Here is a 17003-nt window from a genome sequence, read left to right as displayed (position 1 = left end):
TCAATGCGAGCAAAACTAAAGAGCTGGTCATTGACTTCAGAAAGCAAAGTACTGTACACACCCCTGTCTGCATCAATGGGGCCGAGGTGGAGAAGGTTGACAGTTTCAAATTCCCAGGTGGCACATCACCAACAACCTGTCCTGGTCCACCCACGTCGACGCTATCACCAAGAAAGTACAACAGCGGCTATGCATTCTCAGGAAACTAAGGAAATTCGGCATGTCCACATTGACTCTCACCAACTTTTACAGATGCACCATAGAAAGCATCCTATCTGGCTGCATCACAGCCTGGTATGGCAACTGCTCGGCCCAGGACCGCAAGAAACTTCAGAGAGTCGCGAACACTGCCCAGTCCATCACACGAACCTGCCTCCCATCCATTGACTCCATCTACACCTCCCGCTGCCTGGGGAAAGCAGGCAGCATAATCAAAGATCCCTCCCACCCGGCTTACTCACTCTTCCAACTTCTTCCATCGAGCAGGAGATACAAAAGTGTGAGAACACGCACGAACAGACTGAAAAACAGCTTCTTCTCCGCAGTTACCAGACTCCTGAATGACCTTCTTATGGACTGAACTGATCTGTACTGAGTAGTGCTACACTCCTGTATGCTTCACCCGATGCCTGTGTCTCTGTATATTTATGTTTGCCCTTTGTATTTTTTTCATGGATGGAATGATCTGTCTGAACTGTACGCAGAACAATACTTTTCACTGTACCCCGATACATGTGACAATAAACAAATCCAAGTATATATACTCTGTTACCCGGGAGCATAGGGCATCCGTTACAGCGCAGATGTACCCGTGTGCGAATGTCTGCAAGATCCCAGACAGGTCCCCCCTCACCCCTGGAAAGACCCAGAGGCATAAAGGTTCAGGGCCACCGTCACCTTGACGACCACTGGGAGCAGATGTCCTCTTCCAAATACCCCGTGGTGGCAGGTGCGCAGCCATCTGCTCCAGGTAGCACATGATCTCCCTCATTAGCCGAAGTCTTTGGCGGCAGCTACAACCAGAAATTAAGGGCGGGATTTTCCAAGCCCCCACTGGGTCGGAGTATCGCCGGGGGGCGGCGTGAATCCCGCCCCGCCGCTCCGGCGCCGGCTGCCGTATTCTCCGGTGCCGTTTTTTTGGGCGGGGACAGGGATTATGCCATGTTGGCAGCGCCCCCCCCCCCCCCCCCCCGGCAATTCTCCGGGTCCCCATGGGCCGAGCGGCCGTCAGTTTCTGGCCAGTCCCGCTGGCGTGAAATGGACATGGTCCCACATGGCGGGACCTGGTTGGTAGGCCATCTAGTGGAGTACTCGGGGGGGGGGGGGGGGCGGGTGCGGGGGGATCTGGCCCGGGAGGGGGCCCCCACGCTGGCCTGGCTTGCGATCGGGGTCCACCTATCTGTGGGCGGGCCTGTACTGTGGGGGCACTCCTTCCTTCCGCGCCGGCCTCTGTTGGGCTGTGCCATGGCCGGCGCGGAGAAGAACTCCCATGAACATGCGCAAGAACACGCCGGCGGTTCTGCGCATGCACCAACTCGCGCCGGCCCTTCGGCGGCGGTTGGCGCGGCACCATTGTCTCCGGTGCCGGCCTAGCCCCTGGAAGTACGGAGTATTCTGCAACTTCTGGTTGGCCCGAAGCCGGAGTGGTTCGCACCGTTCTTGCCGCCGGCGTCTGGCCATCTCGCCAATTGCGGGAGAATCCCACCCAAATTCTTTGTAGGTGGGGGGGAAAGAGAAGACATGTCAGCAAGATGAGTATTCCCTTGCCCAACAAATCCAACTGGCCACATGGTTGCACTTCAGATCCAACCTCCACATGCCTCCCCCATACCCACCCTCACCCCTCAGTTGCTTCCCCCGATGTGTTGCCTTCCAGAGTACACCCCTACCCACTGCTCGGTGCAGTGAATGGCATCGAGCCTGTGATGTGGGATGCCTCTATCCTCAGCACCCGCCCCTGTCAACAAGTGTACCGATGGCTGCCGTCACCCATGTCAGCAATAGGCTCTGCAGCCCCTGTCCTGGTTCCTCCATTGGGGCCTACTGTTGGTGTCCTCACTGAGTTGGCCATGTGTTATCCCGCCAGCAAGGTGGCATCTGGTTGTGTGATTGAGAAGGTGACCTTGTGTCACCGATTGCCTCCTTGCTTCGAGGCGTGTGTGTGGGCAGGTCCTATAGATGGGGGTGAGCGGGGAATGTGCGTGTCTGCTGGGAGCTTAGTTGCAGTGTGAGGTGGGCCCTGGGTGTGACACACAAGTTGTGACAACCTGATCAGGGGCAGAACAGACGGGAGCAGGAGTGCAGTGACAGTCAGGGCTTAGAGACAGCTGGTGGTCCTGAGGTGTGGGCTGGTTGATAGTGTCACTGGTGAGGCCTCTGCCTTGAGAGGGGCAGTGTGCCAGGTAGGGTGCCAAAGGCCATGGTGCATGTATCCTTTGTTTGAACATAGAACATACAGTGCAGAAGGAGGCCATTCGGCCCATCGAGTCTGCACCAACCCACTTAAGCCTTCCCTTACACCCTATCCCCATTACCCAATAACCCTTCCTAACCTTTTTGGTCACTAAGGGCAATTTATCATGGACAATCCAGCTAACCTGCACGTCTTTGGACTGTGGGAGGAAACCGGAGCACCCGGAGGAAACCCACGGGGAGAACGTGCAAACTCCGCACAGACAATGACCCAGCAGGGAATCAAACCTGGGAGCCTGGCGCTGTGAAGCCACAGTGCTAGCCACTTGTGCTACCGTGCTGCCCACGGGGTGGGCTATGCTATTCCCCTGTTTCCCCTGCAGTGGGGCTGCACTTCTGATGAGTGCACTGAGGATTGGCAGCACCTGGTGTACCACAGATTGAGCTTGGCCATGCCCATCTCATTGATGGGTCAGCTGGGGTCTGAAGTTTTCCAGAGGGGCGGCCTGAGTGGGCTCCCAAATGACCAGAGGTTCTCTGAACAGTGAGCAGTCAGCCAGGGATCTGTAACTTGTACCAAATGAATGGCTGCATTTAAAACAAATACTGCAGCAATGGTGACCTGAACGATGTCACCCCAATCCCAAAGGGGACACCCCGAATCCTGGAACAGTCACCATGTCGCTCCCAGCTACTCCCCCCAGCCCAGGCATCCACCCGCCAGCAAGTCCGACAATTTTGAAGATTTTTAAAAGGTTTACTTACCTTCTCGCTCTTGCTCAGCAGCCATGGCGCCCAGTCCACATTTGTAAATATTTGTAGTAATTCGCACCCTCGTGACTTCCACCTGAGGGCGGAGCAAGGCAGAAGGACGGAGAATACTGGGCGGGATACTCCCAGCCCTGTGCTGGGCCGGAGAATGCCTGTGAACGGGCCACGCCGCTCTACACGGCCGGCCCGCCAATTCCCCGGCCCGGATGGGCCGAGCGGCAGGAGGAAAACAGCCGAGTCCCGCCGGTGCCGTTCTAAGGGTCGGGTGGCGGCCTGTGGGGGGAGGGGGGGTCCGACCCTGAGGCGGGCCTCCGATGTGGCCTGGCCCCCGATCGGGACTCACCGATCGGCGGGCCAGCCTCTGTGGCTGGGGGCCTCCTTTCCTACGCGCCGGCCCCTGTAGCCCTGTGCCATGTTGCGTCGGTGCCAGCACGTTGAAGGAGGCCACTGCGCATGCGTGCATTGGCGCCAGCGCCACTGCGCATGTCCTCGTTGGCGCCGGCGCAACTGCACATGCGCGGATCCCGCGGCACACAGTTCACGCCGGGATCTGCAGCTGGAGCAGCGCGATCCGCTCCCCTGTAGAGGCCAGAATTAGACGTGGGAGTGGCCCGTTCACGCCGTCGTAAAATGCAACGGCATTTCCGACAGCGGGGACACTCTGCCACAGGATTGGAGAATCCCGCCCACTATGTCCAATCCGCTTATCAGACTTAAATGAGTGCAAATGCCGGCTTTGCATGCCCGTGCTGTCACAGGGCTCAAACCTCGTTTTTAGCACCAGGGAGGGACTGTACCATGGCTCTGGAATCAGTGCTGGACACAAGGCTCGATTTCTGCAGGTCGCCCAATTCTCCACCCAGTCGGGATTCACGTTTCTGGTGTCATGAAATGGAGAATCCAGCCCAATGGTTGCCTGCCTTGACCCACCTTTCCCCCCATTCTACCCCTCACTACCTGAAGCCTCCAGTAATCTCCTACCCACCCTCCCTGTTGCCAACCTACAAACCCTGCAACTCATACAATGTTGCCGCCATTGTCATTACCTGCTCAAAAATATCATCTCCTTTTCCTTTATCAGCTTCGATTGGTTCCTGTGTTACTATGAAGCACCTTCAAAATCTCAACCTTAACTACATATGCCTTCACCGACTTACCCATCCAACATAATTAATCACTTTTAAACATGCACTCACATTCACATTTTCCATTGCCTACTTAATTCCCTGTTTTTTCTGCTCCACCATTTGTTATTTTGCTCCTGGCCTGTGAAACTTTCTCTCGCACGTCCCTCCACCTTACATCCTCTCATCCTGCTTTCAATTGCTTGTTGAAGACTTTCCATCAATCACGTTTTCAGTCTTGACCCCAGCAACATTTTACTTGGTCTTTCCCTCCAGCAATATCCAGTTCCTGCTCCTGTCTGTGAATGGCTCAGAGGCATCTGTTTGATGTGAGGAGCATTATTATAAATGTACATTGTTTTAATTCAAAACAGTGACAAAGACATTCTTAGCACAATGTACCAATCATGTGCATAAATTTATTGAATTAATTGAAGAATGTGTAGATGTTGTCAGCGTGTTTAGCCACAGTAATTTTCATTGCTACCAGTGCATTGTGTGTGACGGCTAACAGCTAAGCTGCAACCTCTTCTAAAGCGTTTTGTCGTGCAAGGGAAATGTATGTTGGCTGATTGCAGGGTACACTGACAGCCTGCTGGGACCTAGATCTCCCCAGCTTATCTGTTGTGAGGACCCCCTGTACAAGGCAGCTGAACCAGCAAAACACTACAAAAACTGGAAACCTTAAACAAAAAGAGAACATTCTCAAAATCCTCTGCAGGCCAAGCAGACACTGTGGATGGACGTGGAGTTTCAGGTCGATGACTAGAGTTCTGATGACAGGTTATTAATCTGGCATATTAATCCTGGTTCTCTCAACAACAAAGAGGAGTTGAGACTCTAACCATATCAGCTATGACCTTTTGAATGGCAGCGCAGGTTTGAAGGGTCCTACTCCTGCCTCTTTGATCCTGTGTTCCTCGATGCTGCCTTACCTGAATTGTGCTGCATTTTCTGTTTCAATTCCAGGACTGTGTTCGCTGTTTCCAATCATCGTTTACTAGGTGCTCAGGTATGAACATTCATTCTACAAGGTTGCAGTGCCTAGACTGAAAAATGGTCTTTTCTCACTCAATATCAACCAATCTGTGCAATTTTTCAGGCCATGTCATATGTTAAAAAAAGATACTTGTCGACTAACTGCCTCTTTTATAATAATAATCTTTTAAAAATATAAATATAATAATAATCTTTATTGCCACAAGTAGGCTTCCATTAACACTGCAATGAAGTTACTAGTAAAAAGACCCCAGTCGCCACATTCCGGCGCCTGTTCGGGTACACGGAGGGAGAATTCAGAATGTCCAAATTACCTAACAATCACGTCTTTCGGGACTTGTGGGAGGAAACTGGAGCACCCGAAGGAAAGCATGCAGACACAGGGAGAACGTGCAGACTCTGCACAGACAGTGACCCAAGCAGGGAATCGAACCTGGGACCCTGGAGCTATGCATCAACAGTGCTAACCACTGTGCTACCGTGTGCCGTGAAGAAATCTAAAGAAAAGAAAACTAGTCAATTTTCAGTTTAGAAGCAAATAAGGCTATTAATCATACAACTAAAAGGTGTTTCACAACACCGCGACAAAAGAAAAAAAAATTATTTTGAAATATTCAATTCTTGTCTGAAATTAATTAATCTCTGTTCCTCGACATTACTATGATAATTGTTTTCCAGATGTTAATATTCACAGTGGTAAATTTGCTGAATACATTTTTTTATTAGCACTGTCATGCTACATTTGTGTGGTATCATGTTAATTTAAGGACATGTCAGTGGAACTGAAACAAATCTGGACTTCAGTGAAAAACTGTAAATGATTACCTTACAAATAAAAAGCGTGTGTTGATTCACATTTATCATAAAACAGGGACACCGGCTGTCTGAAAGAGACCTGACATGTGCTGATGATATCAACTTATGCATTTCATATGGCACAAATAAATCTGTTGGCATTTGTGACTAGTGGCTCTAGCTGTGTAAATATCAAATATTCTATCGCTAATTAATCTGACAAAATTATTGTAAACTACACATTCATCTTCCTTCTGTAGATAATGGGAGAAAAGTTGATTTGCAGTGTCATTGTTTAGCGTGCATTGAACCGGGCTAACGTTCAATGTTGTTTCCCACTCAGTAAAAATATCAACACTCTGAGTGAAATAGGTATGTTTGATTACATTACCCTATCTGGGCTGTTACGCAGGGATGGGATGTCTCCTCCTCTTTTTCAGCTGTGTCGCGTTTTGAGGTATATCGAAAAAAGAAATTAATCACACCAATGTAATAAAGTGACACAACTACCTTGGTAACTCCTCCACAGCTTGGAAGGTGCCTACTCATATTTCCTGACAGTGTGTTGCATTGCCAAACTATTATACAGGCAAGCTGTTGAGGGTTCAGGCAAATGTATAGCTGCCACTGGCCCTCCTACTTCTCCATCGCATCAGCTCTGTCTGCATGGCTTTCAGCATTTTTCAGGTAAAATACCAAATATAGATCAATAGGTTCTTGCCATGTCTTGGCCATTCCCTCCATTGAGAGTGAAGGCTGAGGCCTGATAGGGTCTTACGCTATAACAGTTCAATACATTAGGTTATTTGGGTGTCTAAAATGTAGAAAACGCAGGCCAGGTAGGGCAGTGTGTGATAGATGGCGCACTTCTGAGTCATATGTGACAAATGGAAGGAGAGAGTACCAGAAGTTAGAGTAATCCTATAAAAATGTCACCACAGTCCCAGATTTAAAATTTGTAGAAATGTTATGACAAAGTCAGAAACTTCACTGATGGAGGTTCAATGTGGAAAGATAACACTGGTTTCTTAAACGTTCCTATGCGCATCATGCTGCAGACTTTAAGGGCTTGCAGGGAAAGTCTATTTCCTGTGGAAGGGAGGAAGAAGAGAACTTCAAAAACCAAGCACACATGGATGCAAATGGCTGAGAAGGTTAGCAGCAGGAGCGCACTGCCTCACTCCGCCAAAGTGTGCCGCAAGATGTTTGAGGGTCTCATCATGATTCATTCAAGTATGAACCCTCTTACTGGGCCTTCCCCAGCCTCCTCCCGCACACCAATCCTCAGACCAATACAACTTACATGCACACCCATCCTCACATAAGGGCTGGTTTATAAGGCTGGTTTAGTACAGTGGGTTAAATAGCTGGCTTGCAATGCAGAACAAGGCAGCAGCATGGGTTCAATTCCCGTACCGGCCTCCCCGAACAGGCGCCGGAATGTGGCGACTAGGTGCATTTCACAGTAACTTCATTGAAGCCTACTTGTGACAATAAGCAATTATATAAGCTACAGTGCAGAAGGAGGCTATTCGGCCCATCGAGTCTGCACCGGCTCTTGGAAAGAGCACCCAACCCAAGGTCAACACCTCCACCCTATCCCCATAATCCAGTAACCCCACCCAACACTAAGGGCAATTTTGGACACTAAGGGCAATTTACCATGGCCAATCCACCTAACCTGCACATCTTTGGACTGTGGGAGGAAACCGGAGCCCCCGGAGGAAACCCACGCACACACGGGGAGGATGTGCAGACTCCGCACAGACAGTGACCCAAGCCGGAATCGAACCTGGGACCCTGGAGCTGTGAAGCAATTGTGCTATCCACAATGCTACCGTGCTGCCCCGTTGTGAGCAGCAGAGCACTATCATGATCATTCATTTTTTTTCCCCACAGACCTGTCCAGGTAACTGAAACACAACTTTGGGACCTTAATTTCTAGTTCCATTACAAATCTTGTGCTAATGTGTTTCTGTTGTACCTTCCCTTGGCGTCAATGGTAGGTCTCCAGATATCATCAGGTATGTATCTGGTAGCCCTGGTCATACTCTTTCAGTTAATGTCTACTCTTGTGGTGCTTTGATATGTGCAATCTATGACTCCCTGGACATGTGAGAATCCAGCCAGATCTGATCGCCCCTGGTAAATGTGGCATCTGTCATCTCTGTGGTGAACTTGTGGGCAACAGTTTTGAGATTCGACAAATATCAGCAGAAGGTGCCAGAAGCAAAGTAATTCCGGGCTGTAGTGACCTTGACAGCCACTGGCAGTGGAGGAAGAAAATGCAGTGACCACCTGACAAGAAAATCCAAACTTCCCCTGGCTGGGATTCTTTCTTTGGGGGATTAAGTCCCCGCGCCCGCCGGAAAACGGGTGAGAACCACTCTGAACTTTTTCCTTGAAAGTCCGGGGTGATTCTCCATTTTCCAGGGGGCTAGCAGGGCTCCGGCGTGCATCCCGCATCTCTGGCTGCCGGCGGGGCCCTGCTGTCCAGACCGCGCGGCCGCGCATGTGCGCACAGCGGCCGCAAGTGGGTCTGCGCATGCACGCGGTGGCCCACCTCGGCGTGGGCGTCGCCAACATGGCGGAGCCACACAGCGCGCCCGCGTGGAGTAAGGTAGGTCACCCCAGATCGCTGAGGCCCCCCCCCCCCCCCCAGAATCAGATTCCCCCCCCGCCCCCCACCAGGACCTCCACCGCGGCCATGCCGGCGGGGGTTCGGTCGGTCGACCGCGGAGAATCGCCAGGGGGGCCTATTTCAGCGGCTCCCGACCGGCGCCGCGGCAATCGCGCCGGCACGATTGGCGCCGATTCGCCCGGTCGCCGGAGAATTGGCGGTCTGGCATCGGAGCAGTGAGGCGGGAATTTCCCGCGCCCCCGGCGATTCTCCGACCTGGCGCAGGCTCGGAGGCATTGGTGCACTCTCACGTCCAGGAAACTTTGCCAGTATGCATTCTGCTGGAGCTATTGCCTGCTGTGAGTTGGAGTTCAATGCTCATCTCCTCGGCCCTGCAGAATGGCTGGTGGTTAATAGAAAACAGCTGCTTTCACTGCAGATCTTCCTCCTGTTGCTATGGGTGTTGCTATTCCTATTCATCATCTGTGATCCAGAGTGGAGCTGCATAAACTACTCCCTATGCAGTGTGAAGGTTGGCAGCTGGGACATGCAGATCAAAGGCAAAAAACTCCAGGGCACCTCAAATTACCTCCAAAGTATTGAAAATCGCCTCCACAGGAAACAGCGTTTCATAACATCATAGAATCGCTGCAGTGCAGAAGGAGGCTATTCGGCCCACCGAGTCTGCACTGGCCCTTGGAAAGACCACACTACTTAAGGCCGCACCTGACCTTATTCCTGGAACCCAGTAACCCCATTTAACCTTTTTGACACTAAGGGGCAATTTATCATGGCCAATCCACCTATCCTGCATCTTTGGGACTGTGGGAGGAAACCGGAGCACCCGGAGATAAACCACACAGACACGGGGAAAAAGTGCAGACTCCACACAGTCGCCCAAGGCTGGAATTGAACCTGGGAACATGGAGCTGTGAGACAACAGTGCTAACCACTGTGCCACCGTGCCGCCCACTTGTCTGTAAATTCTCAGCCGTGTCAGTTCCTGCTATCCCCTAGTTTACCTGGTGAGTTCCAGGAAGCCCGTGTGCATCGAGGTAAAATCAGAATCCTGGATTAAAACTGCTGTTGATGAGCATTTCCAATGGCAGACACATCTGTCCCATGGGGGGTTTCCAGGGTTTGAAAAATACACTCAGATTAAAGGCAGAAATTGGCCAACTTCCTGACATAACACCCGTTTCTGTTGTAACTTCCCACCCACAGGGAAAGCCATCCACCTTGGCATGTTAAAATTCACTCCATTATCACACCTGCCTTTTCACAGGATTTTAGCAAGCATGAAATAATATGTTGTTACATTACTCTGGACATAGAGAGTAGGACTTATTTTGTAGAAAATGCCATGTGCTGGTGCAGCCAGATGGTTCAGCAATTAATATAAGTGAGCTTTAGTAATTCGTGTTTCCTGATGCTGACATGAAATAACAGTTATAGCCAATGTTAGCCAGATTTCCACTGAAATAAGTATCACAAACACAATTCCGAGATTTCCTTCAAAGGAAAGAACCTAAATCTTCTTGCCGTGATTTCAGCTCCACAATCAGCTTATGAGTTTATCACAGAAGTTTGGTTCTCCGCTGTAACTTTTAACTATTCATCATAATTTAGCATGTAATGAAAAATAGTTATCCACAATCCTGAATTTTAATCTGTGCTGTGATGAAAAAATGTTAAAGATACGTTCAAAATGTTTGAAGTGAAATGAAAATCGCTTATTGTCACAATTAGACTTCAAATGAAGTTACTGTTAAAAGCCCCTAGTCGCCACATTCCGACACCTAGATTAATGAAGGAATTCCAATTCTCAGTTTAACAGTAATGCATTAATATGTGAAAGGAAGAAAGGGCAGCACGGTAGCATAGTGGTTAGCACAGTTGCTTCAGCGCTCCAGGGTCCCAGGTTTGATTCCTGGCTTAGGTCACTGTCTGTGTGGAATCTGCACGTTCTCCCTGTGTGTTTCCTCTGGCTGCTCCGGTTTCCTCCCACGGTCCAAAGATGTGTAGGTTAGGTGGATTGGCCATTCTAAATTGCCCTTAGTGTCCAAAGATGTTCGGTGGGGTTACTGGGTTACGGGGATAAAGGGGATAGGCTTGGGGCTTGAGTGGGTTGCTCTTTCCAAGGGCCGGTGCAGACTCAATGGGCTGAATGGCCTCCTTCTGCACTGTAAATTCCATGAAATCTATTCTATGAAATAGTTAACATATAAAGCCTTCGGAGTTTTAGAGACAAGGGAGTTTCTGAACCTTCTTCTTTCAATTTCTTCCATTTTACTTGGGATCCCCCACAATGTTGGTTAATCACCTTTCTTCATCATCAGTCACCCATTCCTCTCCCAATCCCATTGCGTCTTTCGGCACAACATCTTTTCATCTGGTCTTAGTCCATTCACTTTGGCTTCTTACGGCAGTCCCATCTCCTTCACACGCTCACCACCTTTCTCTCTCATTCCACAACAGATGACCACAGCATTTCTTCACTTCTCAGCTACTTTCTTCAATGCTCCCAAAATCTTCAATGCGCTGGTTCCTAATTTTGCCCTTTCTCATTATTACACAAACCCATCTCAACATCCGTATCTCATTAGCATCCAGTTGTTGTTCCTCTCATATTGATGTCTCCCAAAGCATAATAAGGTCGGTCTCACAACTGCCTTGTAGGTTCCTCCTTGCAGTTTCAGTGATACCTTTCTATCACATAACGCTCCACTGCACCTCTTCCAATTACTCCAACCAGAGATAGTTTTTCGCTTGATTTCCAGTTCTATGCTTCAATTTTCTGCCACCACTGAACCCAAGTACTTGAAACTATTCACTTGCTCCTAGACTTCGCCCATATTGTGGAATCTTGATCCCGCACTTGCTGTTCATGGAAATGGCGGTGAGGGGGAAAATCTCACAAGAATCAGGAAACACGATTCTTCCCAGAGATTGCCTTTCCCGATTTTCCTCGCCCCTCACCAATGGCGTCACGGGATTCCCACCCACGTGAACCTCACTTAATAAATCTGAATGGATTTTAATGTTATTAACGGCCCCCTGTCAAATGGACCCTCCTCACTAAATATTCATACCTCACCGGCGTGAGGTCTCTGACAGGTTCGGCCAGGCATGAGGCAATCGAAGGGATTCCTCTCGGGGTACAGAGGTAAGTATAGCCCCTGGGGGGATAGAGAGATATGGCTGGGCCACTCGGAGATCTCCGGTGTCTTCAAGAACCACCCCAGGATGACGGGTTGGCTCGTGGGGGACAAGGGATACCCACTGAGGAATTGGCTGATGACACCGGTGGGGAGGCCTGAGACCAAGGCCGAGACCTGATTTAATGAGGCCCATGTTGCCACCCGTGCTTTCATTGCGTGGTGCATCGGGCTACTGAAAATGCCGTTCTGGTGACTTGACCACGCTGGCAAGCCTTACAGTACACCCCCCAGTGCGTCACTTCTTTGTGGTGTGCTGTGTCCTCCATAGTCTATAATCTGGCACAGCAGCAGGGTGACATGTTGGTAGAGGAAGAGGAAGAGGCGCAGCGAAATGTGGCCTCATCTGAGGAGGAGGTGACAGACTAGGAGGGGCTAGAGGATGACCCCGAGGAGGAGCCAGAGGATGGAGGACAAGCTGTGGTGAGGGTCCGACATGCCAGGAGAACCAGGAAGGCCCTCATTATCTTCAGATTCTCTGAGGATGACGCTGTGTCTGTCAGTAAAGGCAGGCAGTAAAGATTAATGTGACAGAGGATTCACATTTATCAGGTGTGACATGTTTTAATAGTGAACATTTTAATATGACAGCTTTCCACTTCCCCTAGCTACAGATAGTGACCTCACCAATGCCCACTCAGTGCCCCTCACTCTTCTTGATCTTCCGTGGTCTTGTGCTACGACTAGGTGTCCCCCAGGATACACATCAATGTTGCAGACAGCCTGCTGCTTTCTGTGCCCTGAGGCCTTTGATGTTTTGGTGGACATCTGAGGGCCTGGAGCCTGAGGGTCCAGCCAACTTACCAGCGTCACAGGTGTCGCCATGCCACCCTGTTCTGCCCGCAGCCCTTGAGATGCGCCAGTGTCAGGAGGGGGGACTTCAGAAGAACTGAAGACTGCTGTAGTCTCCTTGGTGACAGGCCCTGGGATGGCTACCAGTGCTAACTCCTGCCTGAGGGTGCCAGTTTATCCTGAGGGACTCCATGGAGCAGAGAGGCAGCTGAAGTGAGCTCCAGAAGTCTCTGAGTCATCTGGTTCTGCCCGTCTTGGAGGCTCCCCATTATCTGCACCATGGTGTCGAGGCCCTCAGCCATGCTCCTCAGTGACAGGGCCATGCTCTGGAGTGCCTCAGCAATGTCCATCTGCATCTGGGATACATCCCTCATCGAGAGGGACATGATGTCGAGGCCCTCAGCTATGATCGTCACAGACTGAGCCATGCCTTGGACACCACCACTCCAGACCCAGATGTCGTGCTCCAGGCTTCCCGCTGCATTCCTAACAGTGTTGGCCTTGGTGCCAAGCAGTGCCAGTGCCAGCTCCTGTGCTTGAAGGCTTTAGGATCCCTCCAAACAGTCTTGTAGTTGCTGGAATGTCACTGGCACCCTCTCCTGAATGTCACGACTGTGTCCTATCATCTGCATCAGCTCTGGGAGAATCTTGTCCAGAGCTTCGGCAGTTGGCTGGGACCTAGCTGCGTCCTGGGATCCAGCAGACCTCTGACTGAATCCCTTGGATGTTCCTGCCTTGAATTTGAGGGTGGCAGATGGAACTGATGGCAGAGGAGATGTAACATTCCCTTGCAGTTCATTGGACTTCCCTTTGTCTTCTTCTGACATTGGACGGTGGTCCTCCTGGTCATGTTCCAAGCACTTACTGCAGCTGCCACTGCCTCCCAGCATTGCTCTCCCTGCTGCTGCTTCTCCCACCCCCTCAGGGAAACAGGGTGCTCCGTTCTCATTGACGGCATCAAGAAGCTTGGTTAGGTCAGCATCGCCAAAGCGAGAAGCAGGTCTGCGCGCTGCCATGCTTGTGTGTTGACTGGGAGTGAGTGGTTTAGACCATAGAATTTACAGTGCAGAAGGAGACCATTCGGCCCATCGAGTCTGCACCGGCTCTTGCAAAGAGCACCTTACCCAAGCCCACACCTCCACCCTATCCCAGTAACCCCTCCCAACACTAAGGGCAATTTGGGACACGAAGGGCAATTTTTGCATGGCCAATCCACCTAACCTGCACATCTTTGGACTGTGGGAGGAAACCAGAGCTCCCGGAAGAAACCCACGCACACACGGGGAGAATGTGCAGACTCCGCACAGTGACCCAAGCCGGAATCGAACCTGGGACCCTGGAGCTGTGAAGCAATTGTGCTAACCACTATGCTACCATGCTGCCCTGGTGAGGGAGGGTTTATAAACAGCCCACTTCTTCATCAGCTCCGCTCCCACACCTTGGTAAAACCTGATGGCACGACCTTTCCATTTCAAGTCACAATACTCCTTCGGCCATCTCAAAACCAGTTTTCTCTTTGAAACTATGAAACTTCACTATTACCGCAGGTGGTGGATCCTCAAGACGGGTCCTTTTGCCGGAGTGTACGGTGAGCTCGGTCCAACTCAGGAGGGGACATTAATCCACCCTACCCCACCATCATCAAACATCTCTGCAAAGTACTCTGTGAGTGTTGGGCCTTCAATCCCCTCCGGCAGCTCCACTATTTGAATATTTTGCCTCCTGAACCGATTCTCTAAATCATTCACATTGGCCTTTAGCAATTTCTTTGCTTTGATCACCAGAGTCACCTGTGCTTCCAGTGAGGCAATCTGATCATTATGTCTCGAAAGAATCACTTCCCTGACTTTTATCATGGCTCCATGGGCTTTCACGGTTTTGTTGGTCTTGTCCAGAGCTACTCAGATGGGGGCACAACCCGCCAAAGCTTATCGAATTCTTTCGCCAAGGGACTCAAAAGCACCTCGGTCATTATGGGAGTGGCCAGTGCCCCAGGGCTGCCTCCACCACCTTTTCTGCCGACATGCTCAGAGAGGCCTCTGATTCTGTCGACAACTTCTACTGTCTGCCTTTTTCCCCTGGCTTTTCTGGGCATTTCACCAATGCAGGATCCTTATCCCATTAATTCTGTAGGTTTTCAAAAGAAAATATGTCCTAAACTAAGAGAAAAGGGCAAAAGGTGCAGTGCTCCAGCGGGAGCCACCTCATGCACGTCTTCCCCCTACATAATGCCACCCGAAGTCGGTTTGATTCTTTCTTGCTGGAGATGGTCAGCCCTTGGCATTTGTGTGGTGTGAATGTTATTTGTCACTTTTGACCCAAGACTGGATATTGTCCGGGTCTTGCTTTTTTTTTGCGTTAAAAAAAATTTAGAGTACCCAATTCTTTTTTTTTCAATTAAGAGGCAATTTAGCGTGGCCAATCCACCTACCCTGCACATTTTTGGGTGAGACCCACGCAGACACGGGGAGAATGTGCAAACTCCACACGGACAGTGACCAGGGGCCGGGATAGACTAACCACTGCATCACCGTGCCACCCCTGTCTGGGTCTTGCTGATGTTTCCTTATTTTCTACTATCTCCTATTCCTTTCTATTTTATTCATTAACATTTCAAGTTTTTATTGCTATATTTTATTTGGTTTTAGCGACATTTCATATTTAATTTTGTGAGAAAGTTTACTGACTCAATAATTGCTCTCATTTTTTCAGAGAGCAAGGACTGGCTCTGCTGTTGCCATTTTTGGCTCCTCTTGGTAAATATTTTATTTCTTTGCTTGTCTCATTACCACTCCCTTTTACCTTGGATCACATCTGTTTCACATTTAATCATTCCTGCATTTCATCTCATCACATGCTTTCCCCTTTGTTCTTTCCTCTCCTCCCATCCCCCCTCTCTTTTTTTCCCCCCTGACTCGATACTTGCTTCTGGGAGTCCGTTAGCTGAGTTGGTTGGATGGCTGATTCATCATGCGGAGCAATGCTAACAGGTGTGGGTTCAATTCCCAGATTGACTGAGGTTATCCATGAAGGTTATCCATTTCCTGGCAAGCCTCAATTTTTAGACAGGCACGCATCAGATTGATCAGCAGGGAGTGCGAAATAGAAAAATTTAACACGGGCAGGAGGGTTAGGGGCTCCTTCATTGGAAGCCCCCATTCTGGCTGGAGGAGCCCTCCCCTCAATGATGGGACTCCTCCAGACCTCCCGCCCGCCCGCCACCCTTTGACTTATCTGCTGACACCCCCAATCATCCCTCCCCCCCCTTGCAACCTCCTACCCTCCCCTCCGCTCCCTGTCAGTTATCTGGCCTCCAAGTCTCGACACAATCCCAGGCATATTGCTGCAGTGCCCCTTCCGACCATTGCAGCGCTGTTTCTGATTGGCTGGGAACTCTACAAGGTGAGACTTCCGTCCAAGTGTGGACAAAGTCCCGTCTACTGCTAATCAATGCTCATTAGAACGTAAAAAGGGCCTGTCGGAGTCGGCGGGAAGCCCTCTCATCCAAAAACCTCAGCCCATTAATTCTGTTTCTATCTCATTGGAAGCTGCCAGGCATGTTATTTACAGCATTCTCTGATTTTGCTTCAGCTTTCTCGCATCTGCAGTATTTTGCTTTGATATTTTGTTTGGTATTTGCTTGGCCCAAAGCTCTTCCGTCTGCATTAGAATTCCAAGACAATACATCACATTCAAGACACTTCAGATAGTAGTACCGAGAGAGTATTATATCTTCCAAGTTAATATCTCGATGAGATGCTGAGGATATATGTAAATGATGCTAGGACATATGTAAAATGTACCAAGACATTATTCAAGGGAAGCAAGGCTGTATTTTCCTGATTTCCTAGTCAATATTTATCCTTCAACCAATGCCAACAATGAAGATTGACCTCATTGATGTTTTGTGGGCCCTTGCTATTGTTCAAACACGCTGTTGAAATGAAAATGAAATGAAAATCCCTTATTGTCACGAGTAGGCTTCAATGAAGTTACTGCGAAAAGCCCCTAGTCGCCACATTCCAGCGCCTGTTCGGGGAGGCTGGTATGGGAATTGAACCATGCTGCTGGCCTGCCTTGGTCTGCTTTAAAAGCCAGCGATTTAGCCCAGTGAGCTAAACCAACTGTTGTCTTTGCATACATATTCACAGTGACATCAGAAGCAAGTAATTGTGAGGAGATTTGGGGTATCCTGAGAATGTGAAAAACAATTTCTCCTTTTTCTTTTTGATTTATTGACATTTTGACTCATCTTAATGATCAACAAACTTC

The sequence above is a fragment of the Scyliorhinus torazame genome, chromosome 11, assembly GCF_047496885.1.
Source record: "Scyliorhinus torazame isolate Kashiwa2021f chromosome 11, sScyTor2.1, whole genome shotgun sequence".
NCBI classification, from domain to species: Eukaryota; Metazoa; Chordata; class Chondrichthyes; order Carcharhiniformes; family Scyliorhinidae; genus Scyliorhinus; species Scyliorhinus torazame.
Note: the sequence above shows the minus strand (reverse complement) of the source record.